At 41.5% G+C, this 23,939-nt stretch overlaps 3 non-coding genes across 3 annotated transcripts; all 3 read right to left on the bottom strand.

The window, feature by feature from the left end:
* Nucleotides 1-2,724: 2,724 nt before the first annotated feature.
* Nucleotides 2,725-2,797, bottom strand: TRNAT-CGU (transfer RNA threonine (anticodon CGU)). Its single transcript has one exon. It is a non-coding gene; the product is annotated as a tRNA-Thr (tRNA).
* Nucleotides 2,798-3,185: 388 nt separating this feature from the next.
* On the bottom strand, nt 3,186-3,258 carry TRNAT-CGU (transfer RNA threonine (anticodon CGU)). Its single transcript has one exon. It is a non-coding gene; the product is annotated as a tRNA-Thr (tRNA).
* Nucleotides 3,259-3,641: 383 nt separating this feature from the next.
* On the bottom strand, nt 3,642-3,714 carry TRNAT-CGU (transfer RNA threonine (anticodon CGU)). The gene has a single exon. It is a non-coding gene; the product is annotated as a tRNA-Thr (tRNA).
* Nucleotides 3,715-23,939: the final 20,225 nt, after the last annotated feature.

Genomic DNA, 23,939 nt, shown 5'->3' on the forward strand with positions numbered 1-23,939 from the left:
AAAAACACTGGAATTACTATCAAACCGGCTGATAAAGGGGGCTGCATAGTAATTCTAAACACGTCGGACTACCTAAAAAAAGGGGAACGACAGCTATCAGACACAAAATTCTACAAAGAACTTCCAACAGACCCGACTCCCGAATTTGAAAGGGAGATAAAAGTAACCCTAAACAATCACCGCCGGGACGAGAAAATTAACGGCAAAATGTTAAAGCATTGTTACCGGCCCATTCTGTTCCCGGTCGATTCTATTTGCTCCCCAAAATACACAAGGCAGGTAATCCGGGACGTCAGATAGTATCCAGTAACAGCACATCAACAGAAAATATATCAGAATTCATCAATTCGTTAATTAAAACATCCCCCCAAATTTTCCCTATTATCTAAAGGACACAAACCACTTCATCTGCGAAACTTCAAGTCTCGACATCCCAGGCGGCAGTATTCTGATGACCATGGACGTCTGCTGACTGTACACCAACATACCCCACCATGACGGAATAGCGGCTATGGTTTCTGAATATGTAAAACCTGACTCATCAACTAGTGTAAGTGGCGAGGTACTGTTTACACTTCTTGAACTTGTACTAAATTATAACCATTTTGAGTTCAATGGCGAGCATTTCCTTCAGGTCAGTGGCACTGCAATGGGCACAAAAATGGCCCCAAACTTCGCGAGCACCTGTATGGCTTCACTTGAAATCCCATTCATTGAGGTACGCACCTTGAAACCTTTCTACTACAGAAGATACTTAGACGATATTTTTATGATATGGAACCATGATGAGGGAAGTCTTTTCCGCTTCATAGAGGATTTTAACAAGTGCCACCCGTCAATAAAATTCACTCACAAAATTTCTAAAACTAGCATTAACTTTTTGGACGTCACTGTCACGGTCGAAAATGACCACTTGTCAACAAACCTTTACAAAAAGCCTACAGACCGTCAGTGTACCTACATTTCAACAGCAGCCACCCAAAGCATTGCAAAACGGGTATTCCATATTCTCAGGCCTACCGGTACCGAAGAATATGCACCGATATGCGGGAATTTTACAGACACGCGGAACACCTAAAGCATTCTTTATTGAAACAAAATTATCCGGAAGACATTATTGACGATGTCATACTACGTGCTCGCAACGTGAACAGGAATGATATAATTAAGGGACCAAACAGAGTATATAAAACGACTTTCCAAACGAACCTTGTACTAACTTACTCTTCATCAGCGCCACGAATCAACAACATACTTTCCCGCCATTTCAACATAATCAGGCAAAGCAAACGACCAACTTCTATTTTCGCGAAGCCACCTCAAGTGGTGTACCGCCGAGATAAAAATCTGAAGGACATTCTTCTCAGAGCAAAACCAAACACCCCCAAATTTCAATCAGGGTGCCATCCCTGTGGAAAAGCTCGATGCAAGGTATGCCCACAGATGGTCACAACACGTGAATCCAAAGCGAACTTTTCGGATTTCGAATTCTACATAACTGAAAGCCTTAATTGTGACTCCAGTAACGTAATATACATGCTACATTGCAACATATGCGGACAAAAGTATATCGGCCAAACAGACACGCCATTTCGGCTGCGGTTCAATAATCACCTGTACCATGCCACTTCACTGCTGAAGCTACCTTTATCTAGACACCTGCGCCTGCCAAACCACAGTTTTGAAAATATCAGCGTAACTCTTTTGCAGTCCGGTTTCTCAAACAGACGCGAGCGCGAACAGCGTGAGGCATATTTTATTTTCAAATTTCGAACATTAGTAGCCGGCATCAACGAGGACCCCGGAAAACTCAACTGCCTCCGAGAAGTAAGCCAGGAGGAAATTGGTGACAAAGATCGATAGCTAGAGACCATGTTTTTTTCTGACTGACTCGTACGTGTACACTGTCCTTTCTTGTTTTTTTTCTTTCTTTTTTTCTTCCTTTTTTTCTTTTTTCTACATGCACAAACAAAGTGTTTACGTTCGCCTACCACTTGATGACCACTGAAGGGAAACAGACGAAGATTAAAGGTAAAGAGCCGACTGACCCATTAACGGGAAACCCTTCCTTTACGCAAGCCACACGCCAACCGACCCATTACGGGGAAACCCTTTCTTTACGCACGCCTTCACGGACAATCCCGGCACCGCGGCGACAATCTTGGGTGGCCCGACACACGTCGAGAACTGAACAGCACGTGATAAGAACCGTATGTGGACGTACACGGACAGTTGGTTTCGTTCGCAGTGTTGACAGTGGTTCTTCCTCTTTTTTACTTTCTTTTCTTTCTTTTTCTTTTGCGTCTTTTTTCTCCCCATTTTTTCGTTTTTTTAGTTTCCTCTCACTCTCGCAAACATCTTTCAAGGCGAGAGGGATGCGGCAGCAACGAAGTTTGGAAGTTCATGTCAGTATAACTCATCCCCTAATGAAGGGAGGACCCCTCCCGAAACTGTTGGGAAATAAATATATTTATCCTTGTTGTCAACGCTCCCGTTGTGGTCGTGCCATATATATATATATATATATATATATATATATATATATATATATATATATATATATATATAAGGGAAAGAAATGTATACCTAAGGGCTCGTTTTCCGTGTTTTTAACACAATAATAATGAGATATAACAGACAGTAATGCCAAGGAATGTACAGGGGAAGTTATTAACATTAATGGAATGTAAATAAGAAGAAAGAAAAGTGGATGAAAAAATTACCAACTGTAAGCAGGAATCGAACCTACGACCTTCGAATTACGCGTTCGATGCTCTAACCACTGAGCTATTACAGCGGCACTCCCTCCATCCACTTTTTTTTTTTGGGGTTTATCTGTGAATTTAGAAGTAGGAGCGACAGTCAGCGCCATCTATAAGCCAAACAACAAGTGTGAAAACACTCTTATGCGCATGTTTGGCGTCACGTAGCACGTGAACTTATTATGAGCGGGCAGCTGATTAATTGTCCCTCTTATACAACCTAAACACACCAAGTCTGCCAGTACGAGACCCTCGTTCAATGAAATAAGGGAAAGAAGTGTATACCTAAGGGCTCGTTTTCCGTGTTTTTAACACAATAATAATGAGATATAACAGACAGTAATGCCAAGGAATGTACAGGGGAAGTTATTAACATTAATGGAATGTAAATAAGAAGAAAGAAAAGTGGATGAAAAAATTACCAACTGTAAGCAGGAATCGAACCTACGACCTTCGAATTACGCGTTCGATGCTCTAACCACTGAGCTATTACAGCGGCACTCCCTCCATCCACTTTTTTTGGGTTTATCTGTGAATTTAGAAGTAGGAGCGACAGTCAGCGCCATCTATAAGCCAAACAACGAGTGTGAAAACACTCTTATGCGCATGTTTGGCGTCACGTAGCACGTGAACTTATTATGAGCGGGCAGCTGATTAATTGTCCCTCTTATACAACCTAAACACACCAAGTCTGCCAGTACGAGACCCTCGTTCAATGAAATAAGGGAAAGAAGTGTATACCTAAGGGCTCGTTTTCCGTGTTTTTAACACAATAATAATGAGATATAACAGACAGTAATGCCAAGGAATGTACAGGGGAAGTTATTAACATTAATGGAATGTAAATAAGAAGAAAGAAAAGTGGATGAAAAAATTACCAACTGTAAGCAGGAATCGAACCTACGACCTTCGAATTACGCGTTCGATGCTCTAACCACTGAGCTATTACAGCGGCACTCCCTCCATCCACTTTTTTTTTTGGTTTATCTGTGAATTTAGAAGTAGGAGCGACAGTCAGCGCCATACAACAAGTGTGAAAACACTCTTATGCGCATGTTTGGCGTCACGTAGCACGTGAACTTATTATGAGCGGGCAGCTGATTAATTGTCCCTCTTATACAACCTAAACACACCAAGTCTGCCAGTACGAGACCCTCGTTCAATGAAATAAGGGAAAGAAGTGTATACCTAAGGGCTCGTTTTCCGTGTTTTTAACACAATAATAATGATATATAACAGACAGTAATGCCAAGGAATGTACAGGGGAAGTTATTAACATTAATGGAATGTAAATAAGAAGAAAAAAAAGTGGATGAAAAACTTACCAACTGTAAGCAGGAATCGAACCTACGACCTTCGAATTACGCGTTATATATATATATATATATATATATATATATATATAATTATATAGGTGAATGTTCGATATGATACTGAAACCGTAATTGAAAACGAGCATCAACACTGCATATATATATGTAATATATATATATATATATATATATATATATATATTTTATATATATATATATATATATATATATATATATATATATATATATATATATATATATATATATATATATATATATATATATATATATATATATATATATATATATAAGTTCTGGTCTATATTATGTGCCAAATGACACGTTGCGAAGCGATTATGAAATTGACTCCCATAGCAATGTCCCGTTTATTGCAATTTCCGTTGTTACACTGAAGTATAGTTACGGAGAACTGATGCACTCAATGCCACAGTGCATATAGGCAAAATTATCTAGGCTATACCTTCGGATAAGTCTTACTACGTTGATTTACCCAAGCCTTCGAGGAGAGGCTTGCGCCGCATTGCCTGCAATTATATCGTAAATTGGAACAAGCTTAGCTCGATGTAAATATACGCAGTGTTGATGCTCGTTTTCAATTACGGTTTCAGTATCATATCGAACATTCACCTGCGAAACCACTGTCTACAGTAATGTACAAGTTCATTGATTATCTCCAACATCTAAAAGTACTGTCACATATACGTATATGTAAATTATGTTCCATACGATTTCCCATACAAATAATCAAAATCCCGCAGTGACTACCCTATTGGCGAAAATGGTATCCACAGAATAATTTAGATATTTTTAGAGACCCTCATGTGGTATTGAAAACGCGCTATACCACACAAGAAGTGTAGCATTCTGCTGTTTTTGAGCCGCAAGCGATTACACACGTATCACTGTTTGAAATATGTTTTTAGTGGCACTCGAGCGCGCAATGGACGCTGTGTACTTAGAATCCAGTTTAACAATATACATTTAGGTGGCTTTCTTCTGATTGAAATGTTTTGCACATGCATTTTTTCTCATATTTTTCCCTTTATTTCATTTCCAATTGGTGGCTGTTTTTATCGTTTCAATTACATGTTCAAAATGTCATGCCAAAACCGCAGCTGCAGCTATTGTTTTTTGTCCAATAATGAGTGCGTTTTAATATTTAATTCTTCGTGACGGCGAATCAATGTAACAGCAGAAGCCGGTGCACGGTTTATTTTTGCTGAGTACCCTCTGTGTTGGCGTCTGGTTTTTATATGCGTGTGCATCGTTTTCCACAGCTCGCTGGGTCTCTGCTCTTGAAATGAGGCAAAGCTAAACAACATGAAATTTTTGGAAAGTGCGCAGTCGTTTTCTTCCACCCTTTGCTCGCAGCGTGCTTTGTGCCACATTATCATAAATTAACAATTAGCCCGGTCCCAGACTTTTTTTGTAACTGCTCAAGCTTGTGTGGCACATTCAGCTCATTTTCTAGAGTGGAATCTGTAATCGTTGCAGCAAGAGGCCGTATATTAGTGATTATAAAGTGCTCAACTTTTAGGATACTAGCTTATAACAGGGTTCGATGTTTCTATTGTGACTTTGTTCTATTTCAAAATCTATATTGATATAAATTACGCGGGTGTAATAGGAATGTTAGCGGAAAAATCGCCATCGCAATTTTCTGCAATATACGTTGATTTTTGTTGTCTTGGTAGCATGCGGAAAGACCGAACGTTTTGATGTTAAAAAAAAAAACAAATTGAAAAATGAACGTTCGCCCTGTGTATAGTCAACCACTTATCCTATATGGCCCATATTTAAAGCCTTGTCAATGCCGTAAATGTAAAGAATAGAGATAACGGCAAAAGGCGTCGCGTGAGTGTGTACCAGGACAAATCGCAGCGTTCTGTTCCTAATGTCATCACATTTTTGTCCCTGCGTTGACTGATGAATAAATAACGAGTGCTGTGAATTGAAAAAAAGGTCAGTAATATTTTTTTCCAGGTCTGAGAAGTAAGCTCTCCAGCTGATACTCCGGATGCTATCTCTAATGTGATTCCACTCATAGGGGCTGTAGCGAGAAAATATTTAAAAACTGCTCTATCAGGAGCCTTCAGCGGAGAGACTGACCGTAATTCACACAGTCATTATGCTCACTTCACGAACTACTGGGGACATTGTTGATGTGCTTGAAATTGATGCATGACAGTAATATCTCTTTCTGCCTACAGTAGCAGGGTGGCATAATACTGCCCTTCCATCATAAATCACTACACATCCTCATCATCAGGGTGGCGTAATAAGGAATGATGAGCACAGCTGGATGAAGCCGAAAATACGACTGGCAATACGGAATGAGGTGGGCTTTCAAAGAAGACGAAAGATTCGACTTCGAGAGAAATTCAGTGCGTTGGTTGTTTGCCCTAAAGCCCGCAGGAAGATCAGGAAGATGGTCAAGAGGTGTAATGTGATCACCGGAAAAACCTGTAAAAAATATAGGTGTCGCGGAAAAGGACTTTTGTTATTTAGCAGCCTTGACATGCGTACCAAAAACAGGTGTGGTAATTAGAGCAAGTTGGCATGTGTTAAACCAAACATTCGTTGATTGAAGTCTATATACGGCGTAACTGAAAGAACATCAGTAAGATTTTGTTGCCATCGTCATCTGTGATCTTATGCTCGCGAAGAACACATTCAATAAAGCAAAGTGTAGTCTCATTACCATGCTTGTACAGCACATACTGAATATCTATTCACCTTTAAGCAGACTTTCTAGGCTAATGCAAAACAGTGAACCACTACGAGCAAATTACTTTTCTTTTTTACTTCCCTTTCAGGTCCCTTCCTTGCACCGCTGCTTCTTTTTTGTGACGTAAAGGCACATTGGGTGCGTATAATAAGCCGAGTACGTTCCCATTCTGTTGTAATCGTGACCTCGATTACCGCGTTCAGGAAATGGCGCGTGTCTGTAAACTATAAAGATTTGCGAACCACGCAAGAAAGTACTACCCGCTTTGGGCTTACATGGCAGGCCCTTTGTATTCATTGTGGTAGGCGCACACGTGGCCATTTCCGTCTAACTTTAAAATGGGTAGAACGGTCAAATGACTATCTTCCGTCCACATTCGTGCTTCATTAGACTCAGTCTTCTGAAACAGAAGGCCTATGCGATGGGTCGACTACTCGGGGTTAAATCAAATGAGAGTGACATTGCCTATTCTGTACCAAAAAAATCATTTACTCTTATAGACGACAAGGAAGCGTGGTAGATTAAACACGTACTGAGCGAAGATGTGACACTAATAATAGCAAAGAATAAGGAAATGTAGCAATGAAATCTTCGGAAACCATTAGTGCACTGAGGAGCACTGTTACGTTGTTTGTCAGTATTCTCCTGGGTTTCAACAGAGACAGACTGACTCTACGCCGAACGAGAAGCTTGAAATGCCATGAACGGGACAGGAGGCTTTCATTATGCTCACAATGTACTACATTTCAAAGTAAGATCTATAAACGGGTAGCGACAAGAAAAAAAAACGTGCACACGCTTTAAAAGCTTCTAGATATTACCAGTGAAGGTGAATATTTAACGATTTGCCATTCTTCCTGTTAACAATGCTACAAAACAACTGGACGCAATTTTCCTGTGCTGCAATGTGATTCAACTGAATCATAGGATGAAAAACAAGTTATCAATTGTTTAAGAGTAGTCGGCAATTGCAATAGCAGGTGGCAATCTATAAATGGTGTCATGCAGGAAATACAGCCTAGCGAGTTATTGTGCGCTTCGTCTACCAAGACCAAAGCCTATAAAAAAATTCTACTGCATTTCCTAGACTATGGGGGATTGCACGATTCAGGAAGTTGTAACTGTGCGCCAAGCTAAATGGGAAAAGCGAATAGATCGCAGTGTACAACAGCAACATTCTACCTGCAACTAGAAAAAAAACATGAAGCTGGTGGTCAATTAGCTTTTTTTGGTTCAGAGAACACGGTTGATCCCTCCATCATAAAAATTTTTGTACAACGAAAGGGAACAATGTCTTCACAGGAATATAGTTGACTGCTTATCATACACTGATGTATGAGAGCTCACGCGATGCAGTCCGCCGTGGTTCAACAGTGATTTGGTGCTCGGCTGCTGATCCAAAGGTCATGGATTTAATCTAGGCTGTGATGGCAACAGTTCTATAGAGTAGAAATGCCAGAATAACGTGCAGTGTGTACGCGTAAAAGAACACGAGAACATCAAAATTGTCGTAGCCCTGACCTACAACGTCCATCATAATCTTGCCGTTCTTTTGTAACGTATAACGCAGTTATTATTATTATTATTATTATTATTGTACTATGTCTACTTTAGTTTGGTAAGTAAATCATGGTTTGACGTGGATGCACCACGGTGTCACCTAATGGCACATATCCATTTTGACGGCGAACACATCTAAACAAGATGAGCGTACCTGGTAGTTGAAATAGTGAACGCACACGCAGATACAGCATATGCTAAATTCAGCGCAAATATTTCATCACCATGCACGTAAAACGGCTACTATATATGCACCTGATTCAAAGCACCATCATTGGATGAGGGGAATGCCATGATGTCTGCTCCCCAGCATTAGGGTAACCTACGCCTGTGCTCATACATTTAGCTCGCAGCGGTTCAGCAACGCGAAAGGCGGTGCGTGCAGCCTAAGACGTAAACATGCGAAGATGTTCTGCTTCCCGCTAAACCATAAGCCAAACAACTGAAGCGCTCACTGTCTGTGCTCTTTAGTCTCTTGACGTGGTCGGCAGCGTGCCGTTCTATTCGCACGTACAGTACGTAATCAGAGGAAGCGATTCAACAGCGAAAGGGGCATCAAATATTACATGCTGAGCGGCCTAAGTTTGCCAATCCACGGAACGTTAAAGAGTTGAAGACATTACACTAAGGCCACACTAGATATGCGAAGCTAAACGCGACGCAAGGCATGTTTTCAGTCTAGCCTGACCGTGACTACTCGGAGAGTGAACAAAGATGAGCTGCGCGTTGTTGAAGCGAATCCGGGAGGCCTTGTTCATGAGACGGTATTTAACTTCACTGTTCTCAGATGGTCACTCAGCCACCTGCTAACCAGTGCAACTCTGAAATGTAAAAGTTGTGACAGTGACATTAAGCGCTTGTGGAGCCTCTTGCATGAGCGTCTGCAGCACACTGGTTAGTGTTGCACTTCTTTATCCTAGACATGAGAGGTCATGGTCTTCAGACCCAGATGATCTAAGTAAAGTAAGCTTTTTCTTCTAGTAATTCTTTGCCAACTGCATAATAACAATAATTTATATCTATGGGGGAAGCAGGTCGGTGGAGTTTTGGAGAGCCCAGGTATACAACACTTTCTTGTTAAAATTTATCCTATAGGCTCAGCACGAATGGCCTCGCAAACCGAACATGCGTGGCGAGATCCATGATCAACCAGGCTGAACATGAAGGCCTCAACTGCACACGCGTATACGGTAAAATATTCGTGATACTAACCGCCCAGAGTAAGGAAAAATATTTGTGTTACCCTGAACCCATATTCCTAGAAAACGAATATTCAGTTTGGCACAAATGAAAACTGGAGCAGGTTAATATTCATTGCTTTCTATTGATACATAAACATCAAGAACAGCTCTCAAAAAATTGTCAGTAATGTTTCTACAGTATAATAATTATACTTGAAATTGTTAATATAAACCGCGCGCACAGAACCAGATGTGTTACGACCTGTAACAGCTAGTAACCTGGGCCCAGATTCACAAAACTCACTTACGAAAACATTTTTGCGCAAGATAAATTTTGTTGCGTAAGTCGATTCACGAAACGAAAAAACGTCGTAAGAGGCCATAGTTGTCCCATCGGCCACTGCAAATAAAGCGCGCTGTGACGGCCCGGGAACATGTCAGCGATGGTGATGCAGTTGCTATATTTGCTTACGTCACTGAAAAGTGCTCGTAAGTGGATTCACGAAGCGAAATTGTGCGTAAAAACAGCATGGCTGAGAGAAAATCCCAAGAGTGGTCCGGACCACTCTTAGGAACAATGTGGCTACTTAGAACCTGCTGCCGCAGCGGTATACTTTGGTGCCCTGGCTGGTTTTGAGTTATTTCACGCCCATTAAGGGCTGCTTGATGACTGCTGGTGCGCTTTTATTTCTTTCGGCGCTTTGAGCTTCGCGTGTTGTTTCCCTTGTACGCAGTGGATGGTGTTGACAACCACCACCGTCCAATAAGTTCGAAGTCGCAGTAATTGAAGAACTCTATTGGGCGTCAATGGCATAAAACTACGCATGTAAAGATTTGTGGTTGGATGAAAACCAATGTGATACGTGAATGGTCGGTGCATTCGAACGCGGAATGGCATAAGATCAACCTTATTTGTTATGTTGTTGTGTTGCGCCCCATCTCATCCAATTTAAAGTGCGACTTGAGATCCTTGCCTCATTGGTGGAAATTACCACCAAAGAAGTTAATGGGAGCACATTCTTTGCACGCTATTGGAAATAAAAATGAGAGGAAGTTTTCAGTGAGTGGTTCATAAAGTTTGTGCTCTAGTGTACTTTCATTGGCTCCAACTGTCCAATGGTTGCGATCTCTGAAATACAGCTGTCGATACACTTTGGGACGATCTGGAACAAAGCGTACTTTGTAAACCAAAGCCTATTAGGGGTGCGCGTGATTACGCATGGAACTACAAACAAATCATGCATCTTCACCCTCACTGTTCAGACACCGATATGCACCATGATAATATGGCAAGCAATCGGAATAAAATGACCCTAGTAACTTTGTATGACACCGAAAATATGCAAACCCTCATGATTCTGGAGCAAACCTTGGCTGAATTCATCCCTGCGTCAATTACCAGCCATTTAACTTGGCGCACGAACATCGTTCAAAGGTAGAGCAAGCCACTGACATGTATTTTGTGCGACGCAGCGGCCACTTGACCTGAGAATAATAGCCTTGCGAAGGCGAATCCCCTGTCGCATGCTCTGATCGAAGCAGACGACAAACGCGAGCAGACGACGGCTTGGCCGACAGGCACAGCTTGTGATTGGTTGTGAAGCAATACCCTCTACATCAGCTCACTCCGTGACGTTGCCAAAACACTTCTTTCATCTGGCACGCCTGTCCTGTTCGTCATATTACCCCCCTCGCTCATAAGAGAAATTTTTTTTACGCCGTGAAAATAGTGCAAGTACTTTCTAAGAGCTCTCTTACGTGCGGTGCAGTTGTCGAAAACAACATGGCGTCGTAAACAGCATATCGGTCGGTGCGACTTTCAGCAAATGCTTCTCACACGAGTTACTTCAGCGTTTGACCGGATGTATTGTGATTACAGCAGCTCTTTCAGTGCGTGTGAGCAGTGCAGAAAGCTGTGGCAGTGCAATGGTGTACGGTGAAGCGCAGCGAAGCCTGTGCGTCGGTGTGGTTATCAAGCGGGGATCGGCGTCGATGTATCGACGGCAACTAGCACTCGAGAAGGCTGCAATGCGTGTTTGTGTGCGGGTAACAGTTCGTTCGCTTGACTTTCCAGTCTCTCAGTTGGGTGCTGTGCGACATTTCGGATTGACAGCGTTTTGACACGTTACTTGAGTGACCCCAAGTACGTACGGAAACGTATGAACTACGCGCTCGGTTCTTGCTTCGCCACTAGTTAGCCCGTACGCTTCTATTTACTTGAGAGCAATGTACTGTTCGGGAGTGAAACGATGTTCGTTGTGAATAGTGGTGCTGTGTTGACGTTCCAAGACTTGTGAACAAGCTGTGCTCGTGTGACCGAAAATTGAAAGACAGCGTTGATAACTGTTTTGCCCGGCGAAGTTATGGTAGGGCAGCTTGGCGCTTTTGTTTATTAAGTCGTCACTTCTCCTTTTTGTGATAACCATAGTCCTAGCGCTGTGATGTGATCAACCAAAACTGCGAGATGCTACATTCTGTTGTGGATCGTGTTGCTTTGGAAGCGCGCCTAGACTGTTCTTCGGTAACAACTTGAGAGTTCTATGTGGCAGCGAGAGCCCGTGAACGTCAAGCTTCCCTTCGGCCCCCAGAAAAAGCAAAGATTTCACCGGTGCCTTGCTTTGGATGAAGTTGTAGGCCAATATCGCCTAACTACACGTTTCCGAGTTCGTCTGGCCATCGTTTTTCACGGCACTAGAGCCTTGACAACAGCCGGTCATGGCCAATTCTTACACTTTATCAATGGACGTGCACGCCTGGCCAGCCCTTCATTGCTGTCATTGGCAGCTTCCAGTCTGCAGATGCCCTTTGCCTGTTGGCCGTACTTGGTTCCTCATGACACGGACGGCTACTAAATGCTGCCATCGGTGAGTTCACCTTGCAGAACTAAATTTCACCAGTACTATAATTCACGCAGTTCTATAACGTGTGCAAGTTTTTAAGCCCATCAGATGTAATGTTTCTCTATGGTAATTTGAAGCATGAAAAATATACTACTACTGTTATATACATACGTATATTATGGAGCAAATACATAAAAAGTTTTTTGTGATTTGACACAAGTGAGCTCTTGTTTGAATATGAGGTTGGGCCTGTCGATTGACCACGTTTGATAGTTGGAAAGTTAATGTGAATTTATTCTTCAGAAGCCAGGTTGCGCTTAAAAAATTTATGTTATTTTGGAAAATTAGTTCTATAGACGATTACCACTGTGCTAGTACTATATTTCAGTAGGACATAAATATTGCGGTACGTAAATTTTACATGAGGCTTCAGTTTATTTCAAAGTGATTATAGCAGATTTTGGTCACATAAACGAAGTGATAGCTTCCTCAAATAAGTATTAGAAGTGAGTGCTTTAATGATTGTTTTTAAATATCTCGTTTTTGGCTCTCCACAGATCGCAGAGTATGGTTTGTTAAGGTCCTGTGATGCATCGGTTACACATTATGGCACATCAATCCTCATCATTACTTGGAGCACTTGTACAAAAATAGGAAGGACACGTTCTCCCTAACTATGCAAGCCTATGTCACTGCTGGGACTGTTATCATTCAGCGGATGTGGCGTGGAAGCATGCAAGGCAGCCTCATCTGGAAAGACTGCGATCTGCTTGGGAGCTTCAAGGGCACAAAACTGCTTAACGGCTGGCTTCAAGGTTAGTTTTTCTTTAATACATACGATTACGTGAGCACCACTTAGTGTGCACAAATTGAAAACCCAAGCATGGTCGCTTTCAGTGGATACCTGTACTATTCTTACACATAATTCTTATTCAACATTTATAGAACTAAATTGCAAGATAATTGAGAATGTTGAAAGCTGAAAGCCTGCAGCTTATGAATGAAACTCCAATAATCTGAGACTCAAAAGCTTGTGCTTTGAAACGAGCACAAATACTTTGATTCCTTATTGAGCTCTCGAGCTTGTGACTCCCTCTGTGGGTCAAGTGCTCTGGAAGGAAATAGCAAGTGGGTGAAAATTGCCTGGCTGTTCACAACTTGTAAGGAGAAAGACCTATTGAAGAAGCTTCAGATGACATAGGGCCAGTAACTGCATCTTTTACCTAATGTAGCTTTTTCTCTCTCAGTGCTGTTGCTTATGTTTCAGCCGAACATGTTCACCACGATTGCATAGTGATATATATTTTTCTACAAATTGTACCTGACCTAAGTATGCATTGTTGATCTCTAAAGGTGACGTTCAGTGTGTTTCAAAGCCATGGCTTCTCATTTCTCTGTCTGTGACTAGCCTATTTCAGCAGCAGAGCGATGCAGCTAGCACACATGCAATCCAAGTCATGGAGCGCTCCTTTGGTGTTCTGTGCAGGACGCAGCATATCCATCCGGCATATCCACTGGTATCAACAATAATGGTGAGTGTTGGTGGCACCTGTAGGAGCCCGTTGTGTTTGTTGCATATGATTATTTCCCCTGATGAAGTGCATTTTTGAAAGGTTTTCTTCATTTAGAATAATAGATGTCAGCAACAAGCACACACATAATCCACAAGTTCTTTGTGTCTTCTAGACTGCCCATTTGCTCCTATACGCAGTACGGTGAGCTGGCTATGTTAGACAGCCTTAAAGTTAGGAACATTGGCTGTTGCGTTGTAATGCAGTCTAACTTGTATTTCTTAGTGAACTTATTTGTGGTCTGCTTCTCGCACCTAGTGTAAAGTCAAAATAGAAGAAACTTTATTGGCTTTTTATGTCTGGCAGAAGTTTCATGCCTTCATCTATAACATTGTAGTTTTGCTCTTGTATCTTAACAAATATATTTTCAGTCTTCACTGTTTGTGTGTGTGTGTGTTGAGGCTTGTCATTGGCTTCTGAAAATACAATATCTGTAAATATGAGCACATAATTGACAACTATACACTCTTGCATGTAGCATGGTTGTAAGAATGATCTGTATTTTTCTAAGTTCCAGCAGTAAGAAGGGGTTTGGTGCTCCACGGTCATGTACAGTGTATCAAGAACAGAGCACAGAAGACCAACAAGTATAAAGGGACTGCCAGTGACTGTTCTCCTGCTCAAAGTTTACTACAGCAGAAAGAGCACATTGTGATGTCAGGAGCAGCTGCTGCTTAACTTCTTAGCAGTGCATTATTCAGCAGTTCATTTGCTTGCATTCAAAATTATTTAAATTTTGCATGGAAGATACCAAACTATGACACTAATTTAAAGGCTGCTGTAGTGTTAGTGGGCAAATATTTTTGAGCTGAAGTTTTTAACATGTGTGTTAAGTGCCTGCGTGCCTCTACATTTACATGCCAGAAATCACAGCATCCATGGTCGCCAATGGTAACTGTGTCTGCATTCTTTGTAGTACAAGAAGTAAAGCCATGGATGCAGTAATCATGTACTTAGTCGATGTAATCCTTCAGTGTACACTCATTTGTATAGCACCAATGATGCTATGAGTGTATAAGCTCTGGGAAGTGAATCTATGTGGATTATTTTATTTGGAAGGAAGTAGATCATCACCACTCCTAGTATATCTTAACATAAGATTTTAGTGCTTGGGTATTATCCCACTGCCTGTCCGTCCTTCAACAGTCCACTTATCTACTGTGTAAGTGTAACTTTTTAAATGTATACTTTGCTCGGATAGGTTTGTTCATAATGTAATGCAAGTGACTTATCATCTATGCAGCTCTACTCAGACTAAAAATAAAAGTACTTATTTTTATATGTAGCTATACCATGCATTCACTTGTGTTTTTCTAGGTGCCTGTACAATTGTTTAGCCCTACAAAAGTGCTGGTATACTTTAATATTGAATCTGGCATCTTAAAACAGTTTGTTAGTGGAAGTAAGAATGTGTTTACAATCAATATTACTATCCTCAGATGAACTGTGAAAACTCTGTGGAAATTTATTTACATTTTTTGAACTTTGTGAAGGCAAATGTTGTTATGTTCTTTTATTGTGGTCCCTGTTTCATGCAAATGACACATAATTACTTTGCAGTGGCATAGTATTAGTTGTTATTTTACACATATGTGCTGAGCAACATCGCAGTTGAGGCCAGCAGCAAGACATACATGCAGTGCACTGGAGCATCACCTCACATAGTGTACAGTCTTCGCCCACCAGTAAACTCAATATTTTTCATGCAGACTAATAGACAGCTGTATGGGAACTGTGTTGATGTGCAAACTTTGAAGTCTTCTTGAGGAGTGTTTTTCATCATTTTTGTCCAAGTGAAGTAGCTACCCAAGGCCACAACTGGTGGGAATGTGGTGGTTTCCTCTCTCCAAAAGCACTCTTACCAGCTGCCTCAATGTTAGCATGGGGTGAATTCACGAACTGGAAAAATAATTGGTCTTTCTTGGCCGAAAGAGTCGCTTCCACCGTTGAGCCACCACGACGCACCAGAATAGAAACTTTTAGCTAAATAAAGTTGATTCTACTTTTGAGAAGTGTTTTGGGGAAACGAAATGGCACCTATAGCTGTCAATATAAACACTGTTTGCACCAAGGAGCTTAGTAGCTTATAATTGTATTATTCATGTTTTGTCTAGAATTTACTCGTGCTGTGCCAACTTTCAGCCCAAGTGTCCTAACATGCTTTGTTAGTAGGTTGTGAATGAGCCAAGCTATGTAAATAAACAGAGTGATATTGCAGACATGTACAAAATATTGATGCACAGCCCTATTCTTTAGCATGACATTGTCAAGGGCTTTATTCTTGTGTTTTTCATAAAAACTGCTTGTCACTGGGCAACAGCAGAAAACTATGCATCAAGCTTTTGCGAGATGATTCGAGAAACACCATGTTCAGACATAACAGTGCCGGTGGATATCTCTCGTAAGTTACTTTCTGTAGTATATTCAAAATGAGTGTATTAGAATTGTTGTTTTATAGCCATTCATTTTAATATTTACACCTGAGTGTATGTATGTATGTATGTATGTATGTATGTATGTATGTATGTATGTATGTATGTATGTATGTATGTATGTATGTATGTATCTTTTAAATGAGAATCCGTTTATCATTGGTGAGTAAGTTTGGTAATGATTTGGCGGAATTTGTTTCTAGTTATTTCTCTTTTGAGCCATTATACATTTCAATTTGTTTTGTACTGCATAAAAATAAATGTAACCTTACACAGAATATGTGTGTTCGAAGAAGTTTCATTTACCAACCTACAGTCATGGGCAAGAAATTGGGTAAAATGGAACGAACCTGCGAAGATTAGTTTCGAGCATAGCTACTCCACATGGCATATCTCGTACACATTGCGTTGGTTGAATATGTCGATTTCAACCTTTCAATTTTAATCAGAATAAGCAAGCTATCACCTGTGGTTGTATATGTGTGTGATATTTATGCATACTGTGATACCGGTTCGCAATTACAATTAAGGTCACAAACCTAGTCAAGCTGAATACACGATTTTTGTCCATGCACCTTTCATCTGCACTGGAACTGTTGTTAATAAAAAAATAAACTTCAGTTTAGAAATTTATTCTAGTAGCCAAAAGCAGGGTATCTCTTTATCACACAAATCAAATTGCCATTGTTCTGTTCCATTCTGGACAATACGGGACCCTCTCAGCAGAACTCGATTAACTGCTATAGTTCATTTTAACCATTGACAGCGACATTACACTGAAGCGTGCAGCATGACAAATAGCGGGAGAGAAGACACAAACTAATCACTCTGTTTGCATCAGCTCTAACTGTCCGTGCTCTTTGGTCTTCCTGCATGTGATGATGCCCACCAAATTAGCACGAAAGCGTGTCCCTACAAAGGCAGTCAACTTGGCTGCAAGCAGTTAGCTCACTGCATGAGTAGATTTTCTTCAAAACACCGTGAAGACTGATTGCTGATCGAATATTCAAACACGTGAAAAGTAATATACCAGGTATGATATTGGTATTTCAGCACTGGACACTTTTGCGATAAGAGAGGATGGAGGAGAAAATTATGAACCCTGAATTGTTTAATTTTTGAAGGAGCACAGTACAGCGCTTTTGGGTCAAAAGGGGAGTGAAAGAAGCAAGTGCGAAAGCCTACTTCTCAAAAACTTAGTACCCACCACCACGCATAATGTCAGGCCGGGCAACCTCTTGAAAAAAAAAAGTGCTCAGTGATTCTGCGAATCGAACCAAGTACCTCCTAGATTGTAGTTGAGCGCTGTAACCGCTCGTCCACTGCAGCAGTGCTTGTGTTCGCCTTATTGCTGATATATCGTCATTCCTTCGAGTGAAGCCAAATGCAAAAACGTCCCGTGAAACTTTGTCAAAAATAGAAAAAATAGTTAGAATGCGTTTTCCCAAGGTTACTAGAAGATAGAAACCGCCACGTGTGATTGTATAACCGTGCGCTATTTATTCTTGTACATTACTGTCATGACGTTGGGATAGCCGGCTCTAACGTACGCTACCTTCTCATAGTTTTCCAGTAATAGATAAGAAAATAAAAATATATATCGGCCTGTGACAACGCTAATCAACAATTATGAGTTCACTGTCACTAGTGTCACTTTCACTAGATGAATGCTCAGTTTGCTTTCATTATCGTTATTTAGGAAAGCTTTGGCTTATTAACTCAACTCTCTTAATTAGCATAGATTCTCACACCTAAACAGTCACACTTCATCTCGCTTTCTGAGTGGCTGTCACTCTCATATAATGCGTACTCCACTTTTTTATGCTCTCCGAGCATCTGACCCTGTTTTCCGGAGACTTTCTCTGACGTCTGCTGGGCCAGAAAATTGTCTTCATAATCTATCAATTTCAAGCTTTCGCGAAGCCGAAACGAGAGTCTCTCTCTCTTTTCATCCTTTTCGCACGTGTGATAACGTCTCTCGACCTCAAGACTCGTATACACGTCCCTTGCTTTGTGCACTCAAACAACGCTGGGCGAAATATTTGCACCGTGTTTTGTGAAAAGCATTAGCACTGAGACACCTCCCGACAAGTCTCCCTCATTTTACGTAGACATATATCTAAGCGTAAGCGTATGCACGTTCTCGCATTCCGGCTTTATAAAAATGCTGCGGTGCATAGAACCAGCGAAATTGCGCTCACAATTTCATTTGATTACTGCTGTTATCTATTTCCGCACAATTCGTCTGCAGGCACCAAAGTGGCTCATGTGTCTTGTAATAAGAATATTGTAACAAAGGCTACCTTTGACTATAGGTACAAAACACCCTTACGGTCACCACTATACCGTGGTAGGTTGCACCAAATTAGTTAAGTAGCAGCGCAGCTTCAATGAAATGTAAGGTAACTGGTCGCGTTAAATAGGGGAAGACATTCGAGGCACATTTTCAAACATTGCATGCATCGATTTATGTGTGGTTTCATTTATATGGTACACCTGGAGTGTTGTTTACTTGTACTTGGCGAGATAGTGCATGGATTGCTCGATGACCTAAGGCTATCGAGCAATTTCGTTTTTAGCTACAGTCGTTGATGAAAGGCGAGTGCTTGGCTTTGCACAGCCCGCCAAAACGCCTATTACAACGTACGCGGCATCCCGTAAGCGCTGTAGCAGACGCTCGCGGAACTGAAACTTAGATGCAGCAAATCATTGGCTGTCATCGTATACTCTCGATGCTAGACGCTTTGCGTGCTACCTTGATATTATCGGCACACACTTCTTTCTTTCCTTATCGTTTCATCAGCTATCGTGTGTCCTCCTTGCCCTCTTAAGTGGCGAATAAGTTAAATTCATACCCGCGCTATAGTAATCCCTCCAGATAAGAGAACTTTTGGCTAAGAAAATGCGTAGCCAAAGAGAAAGCTTTGTGAATTCGGCCCCTGCTCCTTCTCCTAAGCTTATGACGCTTTTTCGCGTGACAGACAACTACTGCTACGAAAGTGACCAAAGAAGTCCATCGAACATAACAGATGAAAACAGAAAATTTCAGAACAGAAGTTCTTTGTTGTTATTTCCTTATTGGGGAATGTTTGCTCACGGAAGCCTTACTCAAGAGGTTCGCGCAATATTCAAGGCTTTTCCTCGCAAATTATAGAGGAAACCGACGCGCGCGTCTCCAACAATTGTGCGTGTCTATGATGCGGCCTTGCTCCTTCGCCAAGACATACGCATTCCGGACCTCATCTACCTTTGATAAAATGATCGATTCCGAGCAGATGACTTGGGTCGATGTGGCAAGCAAGTGTACACACAGTACAACACCCTGGCCACAAGCACAACAGCATGAGTCGGGGCGAAAACAAATGAACCGCGACATCCCTATTATCTGTAATGTAAATAAGAAGGCGCCTGAAGACGCACTAGGGCCTCCGAAATTGGCGTACACATTAGGCTGTGTATTTTATGGGAGGATGTACAGCGCCTGTTCAAAGCTGCGCGGCTGCGTACGTTCGTATCAAACGTCTGGAGGTGTGAAAGAATCCACAACAACTGTATTGTATTACATTGCAGGCTAACGAGCCTTGGCCTTGACTACGGAAACATTTCTACCACCGATAAACTCGTTCACGTGGTGATAATATCCCGGAAGTTCGCCTTCAGTTAGTTCCGAGACGCCAACAATTCTTATATGAGAATAAGTTTGACCGCAGAATGAAGACTGGTTTCACCCAACGACCTAAAGCACACATGTGCTGGCTGCCCCATTGTTTTTCGAGTGAGAGCGCTTTTTTACAGGGTAAATAGCCATCAAGCGATGAGGTATGCCTATATATATATATACATATATATATATATATATATATATACATATATACAATAACCAGCCGTGAGCAAGTCCTGCTCACGGCTGGTTATTTTTTCACCCACTTTCCTTTCTTCTTATTAACATTCTATTGGTTCTAATAACTTCCCCTGTACAATACTTGGCATTACTGTCTGTTAGATCTCATATATATAAATATATATATATATCTATATATATATATATATATATATATATATATATATATATATATATATATATATATATATATATATATATATATATATAATCCAGTAGATTCTCCGTGAGCGGTCACAACGTGGTTTATTTCGACGTTTCGGCCTAGAGTCTGGCCTTCATCAGGATTAAAGGTACAGTTTGTTGGTGCTCAGCTTTATACAATCTCAAATCAGAGGGAGAGGAAAAAGACAGAAAAAAAGAAAAAAAAGAAGAAGAAAAAAGAAAAAAATGAGAAAAAGAATATAAGGTGGACTCCCCTCGGGCGCCCCCTTAACTCTTCCTTCCACTTCCCCCTTCATCTCTCTCCCCTTTCTCTCCTTCACCTTTCTGATGTCAGTAGTCTGTGTATGCTCCCTTTCACTAACGCATTCTTCTCGTCCAGACGGCGCCTCCTGGCACTGGCGGTTCGGTGGGGGGCAAAAAAAGAGCTTTTTTAGGAAGTTCTAAGCCTTCAACTACTCGGAGCCCCGTCAACATTTCGTGTACGAAGAGGGGTACCGCGTATTGGGGCAGAGGCTGGTAAGCGGGCATTTTAGGAGGTTTCAAGCCTATAACTACTCGTGGTTCCGTCAACATTTCGTCGTAGAAAGTGGGGTTCCGCGTATTGTGGCAGAGGCAGGTAAGCGGGCGCAATGCGAATTCCTTGCCCGCTTCTGGATTACGCGTGCAGTAGGGGCCTCCTGGCTGTGCGCAGGGTTACTGTTGGGCATGTCATGCATGGCACAATTGATTGGGTAGTAAAATAAAACAGAAAACAGACGACAGCTGCACTTAGGAAGAGTAGTTACACTTGGAATTGTTTTGAGTTGTCCGGTGCTCTTCGCAGCTGCAGTACCGTGAACTCAGTTACTATTTTCATTAGTGCCGTTATTGCTTTTTAATGCTTTAATTGCTGCAAGTGTTCCAGGATTCTCATTTATTCCTGTATCGAGGGTGTTAAATCAGTGGATAAGCTATGACTCTCGTTGTTCACGTTCTCGATTTCATTTAAATCCCGTCTCTAAGAGCGTTACTGATAGTTTGTCGAATGCATGGTCGGGAAGTTTGAGATGTTTTGATAGAGGTAGACTTGGGGCTGATTTCGCATGGGCTCTGTGATTATTGAAGCGAATCCTAAATTGTGTTTCCGTTTGTCCGATGTACTGCATACCACACACGTTGCATTAGAGTACGTATACCACATTAGAGGAATCACACGTTAGGTTTCCTCGTATGTTAATCGAAAACTTGAATTGTGTGCAGGTTGCTTGGTATGTTTCTCGCCCCACCTTACATACAAGACATCGTGGCTTTAAACAAGGTCGGCATGAATTATTGGGGGGTGATGTGTTAACTTGAGAGTGGACAAGTGTGTCTTTGAGGTTACGTGGTCGCCGGTAAACGAGGCCTGGAGGGGATGGAAATGCGCGTTTCAGGCGTTCACTTTGTTCCAGAATGTTGTAATGTCGTTTAAGAATTTCGGTTACATTGGGGAAGTTTGTGCTGTAAGTCAAGCACAAGTTTGTTCGTTGTGGGTCTTCTTGCGGTGGTCGCTTCATAAGTAAGTCTTCACGCTTTAGTTTTCTCCCTTTTTGAACAGCGTCATTAATTACATGTGGGGGAATTTTCGTTTCTCGAGCATATGTTTTAGCCTATGTGAGCTCGTGTCAAAATCAGCGTCTCTAGAGCAGATTCGCTTAAACCGGTGTGCCTGGCTGTATGGATTACTGTTTTTACAGTGGCGTGGGTGATCGCTTTGGTAATGGAGGCATTGTTGTCGATCCGTTGGTTTGCGATATAGGGTTGTAGAGAGCTTCTCTACTATCGTTATAGTAACATCAAGAAAATTTACGGTTACTTGCGAGTATGTGTGTGTGAAGTGTATGTTCGGATGTACAGCATTGTAAGTGTCGATAAAGCTGAGAAGTTCGTCCTCACTGTGGGTCCAAATAAGAAAGATGTCGTCTATGTATCTTCTGTGTAACATTGGTTTCAAGAAACTTTGTGCAAGAAATTCAGATTCTAGCTTTCCCATAAATATGTTGGCATAATTAGGTGCCATTTTGGTGTCCATAGTGGTCCCGCTAATTTGTCGAAAATACTCTTGGTTAAACTCGAATGAATTTAATTTGAGGACCATCCTCGTCAAAGTTGCGATGGCAGAGAAATCTGGGGTGTTAGATTGCCTATGGTTTGTGTACATGTTATGTAATGCAGCTATGCCGTCATCATGAGGAATATTTGTGTACATTGAAGAGACATCAAGAGTAACCAATAATCGAGTACGAGTTTTTCGGACCACACAGACCTGCAATGTCTCGAAGAAAATGTGTGGTGTCTTTTATCTACGACGCGAGGGTGCATGGAATGTGGCTCATTAGTTTGTTTTCGTACCCTGATATGAGTTCAGTTATTGTACCGATGCCTGATATGATTGGTCGAGCTGGGTTACCGGGTTTATGAATTTTCGGGAGGATGTAGAAGCGATCTGGACGAGAGTAAGCTGCTCGAATCAGTTTGTGGTCAGTGTTGGTTATCTTTTCTGCATCCAACAGTTTATTTAGTTCTGTTGATACGATACGTTTGTATTCGTCTGTCGGATCACCTGGGAGGCGTTAGTAAAATCTTGAGTCGTCTAGTTGGCGGTATGCTTCTTGTAAGTTATTGGCTCTATTAAGGACTACAATTGCTCCTCCTTTGTCAGCTGGTTTTATTGTTATGTCTGTCCTAGATGCCAAATTTCTCATACTTATTTTTTCAGATTTTGTCAAGTTTTCTCGGTTTCCTTTCTGTCTGTGGTATTCGTGTACTATATCTTTCTGTACTGCGGTGATATAAAGGTCCAAGCACTTGTCTCGATTACTGTTTGGTGTCCAATCATTTGATTTACGACGGTGAATTGTTTCGTGGTTCGAAGGCCTGTCCAAGAAATATTCGCGCAACCTTAATCTTCGAGCGAAGTGGTAGAGGTCTCGGAGCAAGTGGAATTCATCGAAAAATTTTGTGGTCGGGCAGAAGCTTAGTCCTTTAGAGAGCAGTTATTCTTCGTCAGGTGACAAGCTCGTATCCGATAAGTTTACAACCACAGTGTCACAGCGTGTGTTCCTAGATGGGTGCTCGATTGTACCATTAGTGGTTTCCTGGGTGGTGGTGTTGTAGTGATAAGGAACTATATCAGGGAACGCGGGTTTGGGCATATGGTCTCTTATGAGTTCATGAATTTTTGTAGTCATGATGGTTTGGTATTTATTCTATTCAAATTCTGTTAATCGGATAATTTTTTGTTCGATAAAGTGGTGTGGCGGAGAATGGTGTTGGCCATAGCGACCAGTTTCTTTACCTGCTTATCACTGTGATCAGGAGTGATTTTTGTTAATTTAAGAGATGCCTCAAGGAGGACATTTTTCCATGATATTTGGTCGTGTTCATTTAGATTTGTAGCGGCTGGTGTGAGGGAGAGTGTCATACCCTTGGAGCTATTCTAGCTCG

Source organism: Rhipicephalus microplus, chromosome X (assembly GCF_043290135.1).
Source record: "Rhipicephalus microplus isolate Deutch F79 chromosome X, USDA_Rmic, whole genome shotgun sequence".
NCBI classification, from domain to species: Eukaryota; Metazoa; Arthropoda; class Arachnida; order Ixodida; family Ixodidae; genus Rhipicephalus; species Rhipicephalus microplus.